General features: G+C 39.0%; 1 protein-coding gene across 3 annotated transcripts in view; it reads right to left on the bottom strand.

The window, feature by feature from the left end:
- The window catches only part of gig (tuberin), a 619,250-nt gene that overhangs the window by 519,054 nt on the left and 84,746 nt on the right, over positions 1-15,450 (bottom strand). The window lies entirely within an intron of this gene.

Below are 15,450 nucleotides of genomic sequence, written 5' to 3'. Positions count from 1 at the left end.
AATCAGTGATTAAAGATACCTTTTAACTTGATAACACACTCAGGTTCAGTGGAAGGAGATACAACAAATACACAGTAAATTGTTCAATTTTTAACGACTGAAAATGTTGAAGTCATATTATCTGCCAAGTTTTCTTTGCAATCTGATTCCAGATTCTCCGTATGTACTAAATTAGCTGTTAATCCTGTAAGAGTCTAGATTATCTAGATTATCTAGGTATTGAAAGGTGGCTGTTGTTTTAAAGAACCTATAGCAGATTACACCGGTAAGTACTCAAGGATTTAATTGCTGCTGTTATTTTCTAATAAGGACAGATTTAACACTATATATACTGCATTTATGCACTAAACAAATGCACTTCTTTTTTCTTTCAATTTTTATAACATGAATTAACAGTGTATCTACTGTAGAAGAAGAAACTTGCGATGAAAAAAATTAGACACATTAAAACATGCACCATCTCAGAAGCCAAATAATCTACAGCATCAATGACAATATTGTAAACCGTTTACAACTGCAAACGATGCATCAATAGTCTCGCTATAAACGAGTCTATGACCGATCAATAACTAGCATGAGTCAGATGTGTAAGTTGTGCAATGAAACACGGATGGCACCAGCATACCACATGGTTACACTACATACGGCAACTTAAGATTGGAATAAAATACAGCAGTACTTATTACACAAATAAAACTTTACTATTTACTGCTTCTATTGATGCAAATACTTCATCTCCTCCACTACCAGTGTCATCCATCACGTTTGCATTAAGAAGGACCATTTGAGATTAGTTTCATTCTCCGTACTGATATTTCTACAGTTCTCAATTATATAAAGTTTGATGTTTTAGTAGTAATTACATATATTTACAGTTTTTTTTAAATGACAGGACTAGTTTTGATCTGATGTATGTCATCTTCAGCTAGCATATCACAATCCTAATAGCTAAAATAGCACTCACTATAATTAAACTGTCACTCTTCTCATTTTAAAAATTTGCACATTGGTTTATTGTTACAAAGCAAAGACATAGTAAAATCTGTTTGTTAAAGCTGTTTGCATCATTCAAACACTTGTGAAATACACTAATGCTTAATTCTAATTGTAAAACAGTGTCTTATTATTAAAAACTAAAATGGGGAACAAGAGAGAAGCCTCCCCGCAAGATATGTTATGAATATTAATTAAATTCATCCGGGTGTTCCCTCGGCAACGGACTAGGACATTTCCTAGACGGCTGATTCTCTCACACCAGAACATCTTGACAATATATTTCATTCGGGTGACCACCTAGAATTTAACATGACTGCAAGGAAATATGAAAGCAAGTCCTTTTCAGGACCCAAATTTACAATCATGTCTTTTAACACTGAAGGCATATCATCTTGTAAAGAAGAGTTGCTGAGCTGAGTTTGTAGAGAGCAAAACGTTGACATTGCGTGCATCCAAGCATCTCACAGAGATATTAACCAGGTGCGACCCAGAATTCATGGTATGCGACTTATTGCTGAAATACCTCATAGCAAATACGGAAGTGCCATATTTACAAAACCTGAAACGTTGATTCTGTCAACGGCATTTACAATGGAGAATGAGATTGGAATTATAACAACTGAACTTTCCAACTGTACAGTTACATCAATCTACAAGCCTCCAACCTCCAAATTCTCCTTCAAAGAACCAGTGAACTTTAGAAACCAGAAAGTCAATTTTGTGGTAGGAGATTTTAATTGTCACAGTACCGAATGGGGATATGAACACAGTAATGACAATGGCGAGGTACTACAACACTGGGCAGATGCTATGGAACTCTCTCTTATTCATGATAGTAAACTGCCCCCTTCTTTTAACAGCGGCCGTTGGAGAAGAGGATATAATCCAGATTTGATCTCCGTCACTAATAACATAGCACAACAATGCAGCAAGGGAGTATGCAATCCAGTCCCCAAGTCTCAACACAGACCAATCCTATGTCAGTTTTACTCTGCTATTCGACCTCAGTATGTTCCCTTTCGTCGTAGATACAATTTCAAAAAAGCAGACTGGTCAAAATTCTCCTGGATGATATGGTCCAAAACATCAAACGAGTTCTTGAAGCATATGAACAGTTCACTGAGGCTGTTAAGAAAAGTTCTCGTAAATCTATTCCCCGTGGATGTTGCACCAGTTACATCGAAGGTCTTAATCTGGATGCAATCTTGCAACTAGATGACTACTACAAGCTATTTGAACAGAACCCAATGGGCGAAGAAACTATTAAAGCAGCACACACCCTAACTTCTCTAACAGTTCATCGAAAAGAGAGAGCTGGTCAAAATTAAAGAATTGAATATGACGCAGAGCAGCCAAAAGGCCTGAAGTCTTCTAAAGAAGCTGAGCAGAGATCCAACCATGAGTAACACACATTCTTCTGTTACAGCCAATCAGATTGCCCAGCAACTTCTCATGAATGGCAAAATAAAACAATAAGCCAAAACCCGGAGAGCTATGTTGAAAGTACCTACAGGTAGGGATGAAGAAACATCTGAGCTCATGCAACACTTCAATTTCACTGAGTTGGAAAATACAATAATCAAGTGCAAATCAGGTAAAGCTGTGGATTTGGATGATATGTGAGTTGAGCAAATAAAGAAATTTGGAAGAAACACGAAAGAATGGTTGCTACAGTTTTATAATAACTGCCTAGAGATGTCCAAGATCCCAAAACTGTGGAGCAAAGCACGTGTAACTGCTGTTCTGAAGCCTGGAAAGGACAGCAGAGACCCCAAGAACTACAGACCAACATCTCTCCTGTGCCAGACACCTATATAAGATTTTTGAAAGGATTGTACTCAACAGACTCATCCAGACTATCAACAAAAACCTCATTCCACAACAGGCAAACTTTAGATCAGGCAAGAATGCTGTTGCACAAGTTTTCAACCTCATGCAGTACAACGAGGATGGTTTTAAAAATCGACAAATTACAGGGGTAGCTTTTATTGACCTCAGTGCTGCATATGATATAGTGAACCACCATATACTGTTTCATAAGATCTTTACACTCACGAAAGATTCAAAATTTACCAGATTGATGTCAACCTTGTTGCAGAACTGCAGGTTTTTTGTTGACTTTCAAGGGCAAAGAAGCAGATGGAGATCACAGAAAAATGGACTGCCCCAAGGAAGTGTACTGGCTCCATTGCTATTTAATATTTATACCAATGACCAACCACTTCCTAACAAAACAACAAGTTTCATATATGCAGACGACCTTGCACTAGCCTGCCAGAGTGCTACTTTTGAACAGGTAGAACTAACTCTTGACAGCGCTCTGAAGGAATTAGGCACATATTACAAAGCTAACCACCTAAAGCTGAATCCATCAAAATCTCTGCTTTGTGCTTTCCACCTCAAGAACAGAGAGGCATCAAGGAAATTACATGTCTCCTTGAATTGAACCACCTTCGAACATTCCTTCACCCCAAAGTACCTAGGAGTAACGCTGGTCCGCTCCCTCGCTTTCAGAAAACACTGCTCCAACATCAAACACAAAGTCAGTGCCAGAAACAACATCCTGAGGAAGCTGAGAGGTACAAAGTGGGATGCAAAGCCACAAGTTCTTAGAACCACTGCATTGGCTCTGTGTTACTCTGCTGCAGAATACGCATCCCCTGTGTGGTATAGATCATCCCACGCCAAGACTGTGGAACCTGCCCTGAATGAAGCTTGTAGATTAATCACAGGATGCCCGAAACCTACCCCTGTTGAGAAGCTATACTGTCTTGCTGGCATTGCACCTCCAAGTATTCGTCGAGAAGTTGCTGCTGATCAAGAATGACTGAAGGTTGAGAATATTGAAACTCACCCGCTGTTTGGCCACCAACAATCTCAATCTAGGCTGAAATTCAGGAAAAGTTTCCTCCATACATCAAAGCCCTTGAAAGGACCACCAGATAAGGCAAGACTTTCCTTGTGGAAATCTAAGCAACAAGAATGGATGGAGCCGCGTGAACAACTTCCGGCTGGCTACAATGAAGACTGGAGTGTTTGGAGATCCCTTAACCGATTAAGAACTGGTGTTGGCAGGGCTAAGTCCTCACTTAAGTTATGGGTCTTCACATCGAGGACAGTAAGTGCGACTGTGGTGAAGAACAAACAGTGATCCATATGTATCAATGTCCTCTCTGCCCATTTTCATGTTCAGAGCAAGATTTGTTGCTTGCTGATGACAATGCCCTAGGTGTGGCTCAGTTTTGGAAAAACACCATCTACATATACAGTACATTTGGTCAATTTTCTTTGTCTGTTAATTTTTGTAAATAGTTGAATTATTATTTTATTTTTAACTGTATGATTAAGTATGCTTCTGACATGAGTAAATAAATAAAATAACTAAAAATAAGATTCACTATAATTAAAATGTCATTCTTCTTGAAATATCCAGAACTGGTTTTGTTCTTACATTTTAAAGACACCTTAGACTCACAGCCTAATACCGTCGAGGTTGTAAAAGAACAAGAGTTGACCAAGGGAGGTCGAATAGGATAGATGAAAGTGAGGAGCCTGGCCACATAAGTGGAAGCAATGTCAGGACACAGCTAAGGGGCCTGTGATTGTCAACCCACGCTTCCAAGTTCATAGCCCCCAGGACCCCTTTTAGTAGCCTCTTACGACAGGCAGGGGATACCATTGATATTATTCTATCACCCCCACCCACAGGGGGACAAAGAAATTGCAGAGCAAGACAGAACATCTTTCTGTTACCATAATGTGAAGCATCATTTAATATAAAATACAAAGCATAATCTTTGGCACGATTTAACAGATATAAGTGTACACTATACATTAGCACATTTCATAGAACAATCTAGCAAATGATATGAATGTGTGCATGTTTGAAAGGAAAGCTTTTTTTTAAAACACCCACATTTTTGATAGAGCACATTGACATCTGTTTGCGAAATGTAACAGTTGATAATAGATTTTTAAATACTGGCCCGTCTCATACCAGATCTATGTAATTCAGTCTTCGCATGTTTTTTGATGGCTGCCTCTTCCCCATGTCCAATCTCAAATTCTCTCCTAAGTATCATACAGTAACCACTATTCTAGTGATTGTTTCTGTCACAGGTGAACCATGTAGTGGAAGTGGAAAATGTTTATTGAAGACTTTATTTGTAAAGTGTGGTAATATGTTTTATTTGTAATGACTTAACCTGTACTGCATAATATTTGTAACATATGGTATGTGTAAATAGTAGATTTCAGTTCTGTACTTAATGGAAGTATCCAGAAAGTTACATGAATTTTTGAACAGGGTGTGTTGCCTTTTGTTGGTTGTGTGTTCTAGAAGGCATTTTCTAACTATTCTGGAAATGGAAGATTCACGAACGTGCGTATTCAAGAAGTTTAGTTAAAGTTCGTGACTGAAAGTAGGAATTGTGATTGGTGAAACTAGGTGGGGATGGGCGGACTCATGCTTTTGATTGGCTACTCCAAGGCCAGGGTTTACCTATATATAGAGAGTGAAGCTGCGTTCGTGATAATTTGGACTTGTCTTGGTCTTGTCTTGGCCTGGTCTGCCTTAGTCTGTCTTGGTCTGTCGGAAGTTTTACGTCGTGTGCGACGCTTCGCTACCGGGATGGGCCACCTTTGGGTAAGCACTCTTGAATTCCATTCTGGCTAAAATTTCCGTAATGTTTGGTTGTTATTTCGTATAGGAGTCTGCCCTAGCCTAACCTAGATTCGCCAAATTAATTATTTATGACGCCTTAGCTTTTCTGCTGGGCTTGCCTGTTTGTTTTCGAGGCATTCCCATTTCTTATTTCACTAAATATGTAGATTGTAATTTAATATATTTACCTTGGGGTTTGCCTCTGGTAGTTCAGTGTCACTTGATGTATGCTGAAGTTTAGGAGAGTACGTTCACTTCACTGTAAATTGTAATTGCTTTTTATGTTGCTTTTAACCTACTAAATTGCATTGTACAACTGGATTTGTAACTAGGTGTATAGTTGGTTTGAAGTTTGAAACTTGTAGTGAAGCCATTATCAAAGAACCTCTAAGATATGAGTATCACAGAGCTTATAGTTCGTAAGTTGTAAGTTAGTGGATTTTGTTTCGGAATGTATTTGTAAAATTTCACTTGTAAATAATATTTTTCAAATTTAAGGATCACGGCGAATTATTTCGGAAACTGCAACCTAAGCCATGTCCATGCCCTCAGTAGGTCATAGTTCCTTCCACCTTCCTGGTTTATTGTCCACTAGTTGGCCCTACTGATATTTACGTATTATGTTGTTGACGGAGATCCACGTAGTCCAGCTGATCTTTCGCTGAGTGTGTAGTGTTTTCTGACATTGTGTACTTGCTCTTACTTCCCCCCCCTTATTGTGTTTAGTGCTTTGTTTTTATGTAACCACTGTAGTAAAGGTTACGTTTGACAGCAGAGACAAGCACTGGGTTGCGGACGATGAAAGGCGAACCATGATCATACCTAACCAAAAACTCTGTAAAAGTTGTGATTCGTGTATCGCTTGAAATCTTGTTTCTACCTGTCAGGATGGCTCGCGCTGTTCCTAATCCTTTCCATTTGAGAAAAGCTGAACTCGTTTATAAACTTCGTATCCGAAAAATGAATTCAACAGGCAATGTCAGAGATGACACTAGACTGTTGAAACAGTCGCTTAACCTACCTATAACCATACCTGAGTTAACTACAGAGGAGTTGCGTGAGTCTTTGGCCGAGATTAATGATAGGTTACCTGAATTTAATGCCATTCTTGTGTCCTTTGGTGCTTCTAAGCCCTCGCATGGCCAATTAGCGCGGGTTAACGGGCAGTTACTACATTATCTCGACAGAATTAAGGATTTGTTGTCTCTCGAATTGCCGGAAGTTGAGTGGCAGAAATGTCAAGCCTTACTAGAACAGTTTTCTAGAATTTTCAACAGAATCAGTGGTTTGCTTGAAGGCAGTAAGTTAAATAACACAGTTTCTGAAATTCAAGTGTCTATCCCATCTGAAATGAATGAAAGTGTTAATTCTGGTGATGCATCTGTTGCTGCTCAAGTGTGCATTCTGACACCTAGTGCTGGTGTTAGGCCTATTCAGGAGTCTGAGGTGAATAATGCTGCCCTGGGATCTTCTGTTTCATTGTCTGGAACTAGGACATCTGTAAGTCATTATAATGATATATCTCTTTTGCATGTTGGTACCCGTACAAGTTTTCCTGTGCTACCTGGTAATTCTGTTGAGGCTCAGTGTCTGCCCTCTATTGTTAATCAACCCGGTTCTGATGCAATGGTGCAAAACCACCCCCCTGTCTTAGTGCCACCGGTATCAAGTTGCATAACCTCTACACAACCGGTTGATGCCCAAATGGTCTCTCAGGTTAGGGAGAACCTTTCTCAAATGAGGTTGTCTGCCCCCGTAATTTTGCAAAATTACGTTAGTCCTAACCTATCCTGTACTCCATCCTTTTCACAAGGGCACCCGAAAGGAAAAGGATCAGCAGAGTCCATCTGTCCCATGTGAAGGTACCTTAAGTCTGGTAGGGAGGGGTAAATACCATTGTTGGTGACCATGTAGATTTAGTTTATTGTACGGTATTTATAAGGTTTTAATTATAAGATAATAATAAGTTTTATTGTAAGTTAGTTGTAAGTAGTTGTGTAAGTGAATACTTTAGGTATCCTCTAGTGTAATAGATTTAGTGTTATAAGTTAGGTAGGTTTTAGTTTAGGGTCACTCCTTGGAATTTATTCCCCTTACTTTCAGGTTTAGGGTAAACTCCTATAGGTTCCTTTCACCCCCACCATAATCTTGTCAAATGAATTATAGATAGCAGTGCTTACCCCGGGGCTAGTGGCCTAATATCCGTGGTGTGCGAGGGAGAGTCCCTACTGCATACTTATTAAGCCACCCATTGGGCAAGATCTTTGAGCCCAGCAGCATACTTTTACCTCAAGTATTCCCCTGTCTGCTGCGGTTTGTTTATGTTGCAGTGGCTGCAGTGACCAGCTTCTTCTGACGGCAACCTGAAGTGCCACGTTGGGAGGCGCACTCTGTGGCTTGGGCGCTACCATACCACACCATGATCCTGTGAAGAACGCCCTAGTGGAGGCAGTCTGTCTGGATGGTGTCTCACCCATCTGCCGATTTGGTGCAAGATACCACTGGACTGCAATTACATAGCTACCTGGGTCGGACTGAAGTTGAATGGAGGCTGGTGGCAAACGGCCGAGTCGGCAGCCGCATCATCAGCGAGAATCTGTGGCCTAGCTGTGCTGTGACTGGTGTGGAAAAGTGGTGCAAAATACTTAGCCCGTAATCTCACCTATAAGGAGGCTTTGAACGCTATTTAGCAACAAAGTGAGAAGTTTCTGGATGACTAACATTTGGCAGAAAGAAAGTGTGTACGTCCTTTGGTGGACAGAGTACAAATTGTCGAAACAACTGTGAAAGGGTCAGAAGGCGTTTTGAAGTGTAATGTGACTATCCATGTAGATTTTGTGATATTTATTGAAAAGGTGGATCTATGAACACCTTCATTATTTTTGAAAATTATGTGACAGTTTGGTTTGTTTTGCTTTGATTACTTAGAAAGTCAACTTCAAGAAATCGTATGTGTAAGAGTAATGTATCTTTACTATCTGCACTGTGTGAGAACGTTTTATCGCTTTCTCCCCAGTGAAACTATGCTAATGTTCAAGCATGGCTCGACCTTCGGGGGGAGGAAGATGTCACAGGTGAACCATGTAGTGGAAGTGGAAAATGTTTATTGAAGACTTTATTTGTAAAGTGTGGTAATATGTTTTATTTGTTATGACCTAACCTGTACTGTGTAATATTTGTAACATATGGTATGTGTAAATAGTAGATTTCAGTTCTGTACTTAATGGAAGTATCCAGAAAGTTACATGAATTTTTGAACAGGGTGTGTTGCCTTTTGTTGGCTATGTGTTCTAGAAGGCATTTTCTAACTATTCTGGAAATGGAAGATTCGCGAACGTGCGTATTCGAGAAGTTTAGTTAAAGTTCGCGACTGAAAGTAGGAATTGTGATTGGTGAAACTAGGTGGGAATGGGCGGACTCATGCTTTCTGATTGGCTACTCCAAGGCCAGGGTTTACCTATATATAGAGAGTGAAGCTGCATTTGTGATAATTCGGACTTGTCTTGGTCAGGTCTGCCTTAGTCTGTCTTGGTCTGTCGGAAGTTTTACGTCGTGTGCGACGCTTCGCCACCGGGATGGGCCACCTTCGGGTAAGCACTCTTGAATTCCGTTCCGACTAAAATTTCCGTAATGTTCGGTTGCTATTTCATATAGGAGTCTGCCCTAGCCTAACCTAGATTCGCCAAATTAATTATTTATGATGCCTTAGCTTTTCAGCTAGGCTTGCCTGTTTGTTTTTGAGGCATTCCCATTTCTTATTTCACTAAATATGTAGATTGTAATTTAATATATTTACCTTGGGGTTTGTCTCTGGTAGTTCAGTGTCACTTGATGTACGCTGGAGTTTAGGAGAGTACGTTCACTTCACTGTAAATTGTAATTGCTTTTTACGTTGCTTTTAACCTACTAAATTGCATTGTACAATTTGGATTTGTAACTAGGTGTATAGTTGGTTTGAATTTGAAACTTGTAGTGAAGCCATTATCAAAGAACCTCTAAGATATGTGTATCATGGAGCTTATAGTTCGTAAGTTGTAAGTTAGTGGATTTTGTTTCGGAATGTATTTGTAAAATTTCACTTGTAAATAATATTTTTCAAATTTAAGGATCACGGCGAATTATTTTGGAAACTGCAACCTAAGCCATGTCCATGCCCTCAGTAGGTCGTAGTTCCTTCCACCTTCCTGGTTTATTGTCCACTAGTTGGCGCTACTGATATTTACGTATTATGTTGTTGGCGGAGATCTGCGTAGTCCAACTGATGTTTCGCTGAGTATGTAGTGTTTTCTGACATTGTGTAGTTGCTCTTACTTCCCCCCCTTATTGTGTTTCGTGCTTCGTTTTTGTGTAACCACTGTAGTAAAGGTTACAGTTTCGTCTAATGCAGTTGTAAGTATCCCTCCATTTGTTATTAAAATAATACAAGTCATTTCAACTACTCCTTCAGCAGTGCTAGAACTTCGTTAGCTTTACTATTATCATGGTTAGTGCAACTAGATTTTGAACTATGAAAAAAGTCACTATACTCACATGAGAAACATACAATTTTCATAAAGCCTAACCATTATGCACTAAAATGAAATGTTGCTGGTGTGTCCCACAGTTAACAAAAATAGTAAGTAGTGCACCCTCCACTATTTAGATAAATATATTTGCTTGTGCTAGACCAGTCTACGTTACTCTTCTCGTATGTCCAAGGCAGGAATGGGCACAATGAGCACCGAGGACTAAATAACCGGAAAACACAATTCGTATACAAGCAGAAAGAAACCTAAAAATTAAAAAAAAAAAAAAAAAAAAAAAAAAAATCAGTGGAATCTCCATTCAACCAAAGGTATGGGGCGATAAATACTTACCTATCATAGTTTGCACAGACCGGGACGAAAATGACCAGACAAGAGTAATGAACTGAACTCGAGCTTATTAAATCAAAATGGTAAGATTTAAAAGGCTGCCCCTCCTACACCTTCAATAATAATACCGAGTACGAAACAAAGAGTTTATTAAATGAACTTTAGAAGACCAAAATAATGTCAATGGCCACACGAAAATCAGAAACAAATAAAGTAATGAATGCAAACAGGCCTCGTGAGATCAGTACATATAAACTTTCTCACTACCATCATAGCGTTGTGTCTACCCATAATAAGATCCAGTGAACAGGTTCACCCCTCAGAAATAAAAATATACAGACCATAGGGAAAGATATTGTTACCTTAAGAGCAAAATTCCTTGTTGCATTACACAGCCCTCGGTCCAAAGCAATATATCATTTTGATATCCATTTCAACAGGTCGAGTATTTACACATGGTCATAAAATAAAATACAACTCACAACAATGGTTTCGAATGAACTTAAAAAAAAAAATGAAGGCGGAAAAATCAAAATGGCCGGATCAAAGGCCAAAAGAAATGGAGGGTCACGCAAAAGCATGGCGCCCAGGATCAGGGATAAACGAGGAGTTGCTAAGGAAAAACACGCACAAAAAAATGCAAGTGGCCAAGAAAATGCAAAGTTAAGAACAAACGACACAACTAGGCAATATGATATGTGTCCTACATATCTCACATTCGAACACTCAGGCGATAGGTTAAAAGGGTCCAAGGAAAAGGGAAACATATAACAGAGAACAAAGGTCAGAAAAACCCGCAAATTGTAGAAGTATGGTTCATAAATAATGTCTCATGCAAATAAGCGAAGCCAAAGCCACACAAGATAGGAGGCCCAATTCACATCATCAATACATGTCTCATATACAACCCAAATGCAAACGCAACACCAGCCACCCACTTACTTGCTTTCCCAATACACAACCAAATAGCAGGGACATCGGATAGCAAATTGGTACATGAATAATAAGAACTGTAGAATAAAGTCGACTTAACACAGACTTCCAAGGCGCAATAGAGCCTATTCACTCAATACAGACACCCAATGATAGTAAGACGCAGATCAATGTACAGAGTTGTGACACCAAGAAAAGAAAAAAAAACTAATATAAAAGAAGACCTGAGATAAATAAGGCTCTAAGCACCAAAGTTACTCATTTTGAGATATTGTGTGAAATAGAATCTACACACCAAGCCTAACAATATAGAAGTTACAACATTAATTAAAACCACCCTCCAATTCACAACAATCCTTATATTTAGGATATAAACATTATACAGATGTTAGAACTAGGGCATGTTTCACTTATACTTCATAAGCATCATCAGCTAGAAAAAGACTTAAACCAAGGTAGGTCAGGGCCCTGTAGCCAGTTCATATAATATAAAATGTTCATAAGTTCTAATATTACATTGATAAAAATTAATTTTAACAATTTAAAACCATTCAATAAGACTACATTATGTCTATTAAAAAACAAGTGGTAACCATAAAATCGCTGATGTGTATGTGAGGTGAGTGACATGGAAATGTTACAGTGAGTTGCTATGAATGATTGATTGTATAATATTCAAGATCATAACAATATTCACACGGTGGCATTTGAATGCTTGTGATTAAGAACAGTTTTTTCCAGTACGAGTGAGCTGATATGGAATTACGAGCTGTGGTCTCATTTCATTTCATAGATTAAAACGTGGTCAGGTGCGTAGAAATCACCTGATGGGTTGGTTGAAAAACAAATGTTGTGAAGAATGAAATGTCGCATGAATCGGCGTGAAACTCGAGGGACTTCCTTGCATTGTCTCCGATCGTTATTATCGTGGATTGGCGATCTGTTATCTTGAGCTTCAAATGGGGAATCAACTAATCTTTAAAAGTGAATAGGCAGAATCAATCGGGTTGAACCCTGTGAATGAAAAGAAAAAGTTATGTGTCAGTTGCTAGATCTTAAAGGATACTCTACCATGAGGGAAATGTTATTAAAAATGCTTACCCCTTATGCTGGCTGCGAGGTGATTAGTCCCTTGGTTGTTTAAGAAGGTCTATCAGTCACTAGCTTGCTGCCGCACGTGTTGAATGGATGTGGTCATAGAGGCGGGGAAGAAGACAGGAGGGGAAGGGAGGGCAGGGCACTGCGCAACTTAGGAGCTAGCATTGGGGATGCAGTGTGAAGAGGCACTGTAGGTGTTGTTACTGTTGGTACCGGTGGATTGAGTGCATGTTTATAGTCAAAGATTTTCATGAAATGATTAGCATCGATACCAAAATTAGCAAGGAGATCGGGGATTTTTTCGATTATAGGACTATTAATATCCGAGATGTTGTTTAGATTACTATTTTTATTAAAATGCTGGTCCAAGAAAATATAAGCATTTTCGTACCTGGTCATTAGACTACTTTTGTTTACATACTTAAGTATTTGCATGTCTCGGTCAATGGTACTGAAAGTGTGCCCCGTGTCCCTCATATGAATGCTCATGGCAGAGTGCTTTTTATGTTTCAAGGCAAGGGACTCGATCGAGGAAAGCTTTTACAGTACAGACGCACTGATAAATAAGGATTGGATGAAAGAGGAATATGAGTTGAGACATTTGGTGACACGCTTTGCAATACACGGCTTTCATCACCGTATCTGTGCCAAGAAGTCCTACCACCGGGCCAGCCAGGAGTGTGTATGTGTACTGTGCAAAGAACAGTGTGATACATATCACGTAATGAAGTGCATGAAGAGAACAGTCTCTCTGAAGCAATTTTGCTCTGAACAAAGTGCTCCTTAAGCGAATTGTAATTTAATTGATGTAATATGTAAATTTTGCACATTGTGCGCAATAAAATTTATTATTATTCTGAAACTATGACCGGTCTGCCCCACTTATGAGAAATTGCACTGGGTACACCCAAGTCTGTACATTCCAGAGTTTGAGAATTTGTCGTAAGTTGTATCAACAGAATTAGAATTGAAGAAAATATTACGGTTAGTGTTACAAGTCTGGTACGCAATATTGATATGGTGCTTTCTCAATGATTTGCTGAGGCGATAAATGGCTGGGTTGGTGAAAGTGAAGGTAGCAAAATGTGTTTTTTTGGTTTTGTCAGGAACTAGTTTAGTTGTAGTGTTCTTCCCATTCTCTAAGCATTAATTTTTCCATATTTTACAGATGACCCTGTGAAGCCTTTGCAAGAGAGTTGGTTTTGCCATTTTAATGAGCTCTGCATTTATATCATCAGGCCCAGGTGCCTTGTTGTTCTTCACTCTGTCGATGGCAAGTTCTACCCCTTCTATAGTAGGCAGATTCATTTCTCCATTGTTTATTTGTGGTGATCTGATTTCCAGCATTACTTCTTTATTACAGTGAGCATCATTCTCTACTACCTCAAGCTGTTCCTGGAAATATTGCTTCCATCTCTCTAAGGCCTTCTCTATGTTGCCCATCAATTCTCCATAACTTTTTCTGCAATTTAATGTTCATGGTGTAAATCCTGTTCTCATATTGTTAATCAAGCGATAGTACTTTCTCAAATCATTCTGGGTATATATCTCTTCTATTTTCTTGAGCCTTGCTTCATGATACTCCCTTTTCCTTTTTTTATGTACTGGCTTTTCACTTCTTCTTAGCCCTCGGTATGTTTCAACAGTATTTCTGGTACGTTTATTGATCATTGCTTTATAGGCTATATTCCTCCTTTCATTTATTTCTGCACACTCTTTATCGAACCATGTGCTCCTTTTATATCTGCTTACTTCACCAATTATTTCCTTTGCAGTATCTTTTATCACTCGCTTACAATCCATCCAACTTATGTCATTGGCTTTTGTAGCAGTCTCAACCTTTTCAAAATGTTCCTTTATCCACTCCTGATAGAGGGTTTTAGTTTCTGGGTCTTTTAGCTTTTCCAAATCATATTTCTTTAATTTGTTTTGTTTCTGATGTCTATAGTTGCTATTTATTTTACTTCTCAATTTGATAATAACTAAGAAATGATCCGAGTCCACATTGGCTCATCTAAAGGTTCGTACATCTTCCAGGTCAGTCATGTGGTGACTATCAACAAGAATGGGGTCAATCTGATTAACTGTGTTTCCATCAGGGGAAGTCCACGTTCCTTTATGAATGTTTTTGTGCGGGAACATTGTACTTCTTATTACCACGTCAGTTGAGTCTCATGCCATTTTCATTACTATCTCTATGCCGATTATATGTGCTAGATGTTCCTCTTGACCCACTTGGGCATTAAAATCCCCCAGCATCAGCACAATATCATGTCTGGGGCACTTTTCATATTCTCTTTCTAGGAGTTCATAGAAGAAATCCTTTTACTCCTCATTCTTTTCTTCTGTTGGTGCACAAGCACTGAATAAAGTATAGTTTCTAAACCTTCCTCTGATACGCAGTTTGCATAGTCTTGGTGTGATAGGTTGAAAATCGATGACTAGCTGCTTCATACTGTACCATTTCATTGCCCGATTTGCGTCATGAGCGGGAGTTACGTCCCTAATACTTGCCATGCATCGCGATAAAAATGACGGAGGTTATATAATGAAAGAGTATATTCTAGAGAGAAAATGCAGATATAACCAGTCAAGTAGGCCATGAGTTAATATTGTGACGATCGGACCGAAGGAATCCAAATGGCCGTGAGTAAAAGAATCAGATTGTTGTCCTGAGTTAAAAAAAAGACAACACTTTAAAAAAAAATCGTATTGATCATCGGAACGAAACTGTAAGCTAGAATTGGTATTCAAGAAAAGAAGAGGTTGAAATCGGAGAAGAGAACTGCTAATAGTATAATTACGGCGGTATATAAACCATAAATACGAATTAAAAGCATCGGGCGTGAAAGAAGTGAAAGGAAAGAGGAAGACATCGCCCCGTAATAGTTGCCAATACGAACTCAT

This window comes from Anabrus simplex, chromosome 6 (genome assembly GCF_040414725.1).
Source record: "Anabrus simplex isolate iqAnaSimp1 chromosome 6, ASM4041472v1, whole genome shotgun sequence".
NCBI classification, from domain to species: Eukaryota; Metazoa; Arthropoda; class Insecta; order Orthoptera; family Tettigoniidae; genus Anabrus; species Anabrus simplex.
This window is presented reverse-complemented; position numbering and strand designations above follow the sequence as displayed.